Source organism: Tupaia chinensis, unplaced genomic scaffold, assembly GCF_000334495.1.
Source record: "Tupaia chinensis unplaced genomic scaffold, TupChi_1.0 Scaffold000085_1, whole genome shotgun sequence".
NCBI lineage: Eukaryota > Metazoa > Chordata > Mammalia > Scandentia > Tupaiidae > Tupaia > Tupaia belangeri.
The window spans coordinates 2,588,038-2,590,340 of record NW_006159547.1 but is presented as its reverse complement, the minus strand read 5'-3'; positions in this window follow the sequence as shown (position 1 = coordinate 2,590,340).

The following is a 2,303-nucleotide window of genomic DNA, read 5'->3' as shown; positions in this document are numbered from 1 at the left end:
CTTATTTTTTTTTCTTTTTTTTCTTGAGAGGTTTTCACTATAGAGCGCATGTGCTCGCCAGACAGAGCGAGACATAGAGACAGAAAGCGAGAAATCATCCCCCCCCAGAGAGGATGACCACGCCGCAATCCCTTCTCCTCCATTCTCCTCTTGGGATCTCGGGCACGCATGCACACGCGCCCAGCGTGAGTTTTAAGCCACTGGGTCCAGGACGTGAACCGCGGTCGACTACTTGGGAGTCCAGCAACATAGCCATTACGCTAACCGCTGGTTTCCCCCAAGGCCTTGTTTTTGACTACACAGTCAAAGCTGGGCTGCAGACAAGTTCATGTTCTCAGACAAAGAGAGGGAATGCCAGGCACTACATTAGTTTTCTGAGCCAGTTGCAGACATTACTTCCACTTATAATCCATAGTCACATGTCTCTAGGGTGATTGAAAAGTGCAGCCTCCTGGTAGACATCCATATGCCCAACTAAATGCTATTCCTCTGGAAGAATGGGAGAATAGCTTTTAGCAAACATGTTGCAGGCTCTACCATGCTATCTCGCTCCATAGGACCCCTGGCCTCCCTTCCTGGAAAGGGGCTGCACATTTGTCTAAAGGGAAGAGAGAAAGCTTGTTCTGATGAAATAAGATTTGAATAGAGACTTGAAGGATACTTTGTGGGTATCTGAGGAGGAGCATTTAAAGTACAGGGAATAACAAGTGCCAAGCCTGACCAGACTTTACAAAGGACCAAAGGGGCTGGAGAGTGGAAATAAGTGTTGCCAGAAGAAGCCAGAAGTGTCCATGTCAGCTATGGTCAAGCAGTTGCATTCAAATCTCAGTTCGATGGGAAGTCACTGGAGGGTTTTGGACAAAATAGTAATATGATCTGATTTATATTGTACAAGAATCTTTCCAGCTGCTATGTGGAAGGCAGCTTGTGGGAGGCAAGAGTGGGGGCTGGGAGACTCATTAGGAAGCTATTGCAATAATACAGGACGGACATACTGTAGTTTAACTGTGTAGCTATGATGGAGGGAGTGACAAATAGCCAGCTTCCAGATGCATTTTGTTGGTGAGGCCAAAAGGGCTTGTTGAAGGAATGCATGTAGGATGTGAGAAAAAGAGAGGAATTAAAGATGAGTTTGAGGTTTTGGTATGAGCAACTTAAAAGAGAATTGTCATTTACAGAGCTGCAAAGAGCAGGAGGAAGAATTCCTTGGGAGTGGAGGGGATCCAGAATATTGAGTTTCATTCCTATATTGGTGATACAGATATCTAAGTAAGAAACTGCTATATAAGTCATGGGAGAGTTCCAGCCTGAAGATATCTATTTGGGAATCATTAATATATGAATTACTTTTAAAGCAATGGGCTTGGATAAGATCACTAGGAAGGGAGTGTTGCCAGAGAGAAGAGAATGACCAGAACTGGAGCCTTGGGGTACTCCAATATGCAGAAGTCAGGAAGGTGAAGAACAAAGGAGTTTGAGAAGAGGTAGCTCATGAAGTAATAGGAGACCCAAAACGCCACAATGCATCAAAGAGAAGTTGAAGAAAGTGCTTCTGGGAGGTAAGATGAGGACTAGACATCGACTGCTGTTTTTGGCAATTGGAAGGACATGGTAATAGCACTTTCAGTGGAGTTGTGGGAGTGAGAGCCTCATTGGACTAGATCCATGAGAGAGTGAGAGGAGAGGACTTTGGATACAGAGACTAAAGACAAGGCTTATGAAATTTTGCGTAAAGGAGATCAGAGAAATAGAATGGCAGCTGAGAGTAGAATGGAATTAAAGGTACATTTCTGTTTTCTTTCTCTCTTTTAAAAAAGAGACTGGGAAATTGGGAATGTTGTTGAAATAACCTAATAGGAAGGGTGAGAGGGGGACACAGCTGAAGGAGTTTGAATGCTTGACTGGGTGAGAGGAGTCAGAATCTACTTCACCAGACCCTGATGAGCGCTCAGGCAGTTTATGGAAAGCAGGCCAGGTGTGAGGTAGAGGTAGAAGGTTCTTAGGAGAATTGGTGGTGGGAGCAGATGAAAGCCCTATTAAGATTTTCTCAGTGAGTTAAGAACCCCAGTAAAAAGTGGTGAGTGTGGAAGGGGAGGGGCTACTTCAGGTTGGAAGAGATAAGCGAGATTTTCTGGAGAGTGGGAGAGTAAGTTTGCTAGGAAAGTGGTTCTTAAACTTGGCAGTACATCAGCACCACCTGAAAGGTTTGATAAAGCTGGGGTGGGAGGACCCTGCCTTCAGTTTCTAACTCAGTTTATCTGAAGTGGGGCTTAAGAATTTGCTTCTCTAAAATGTTCCTTGTG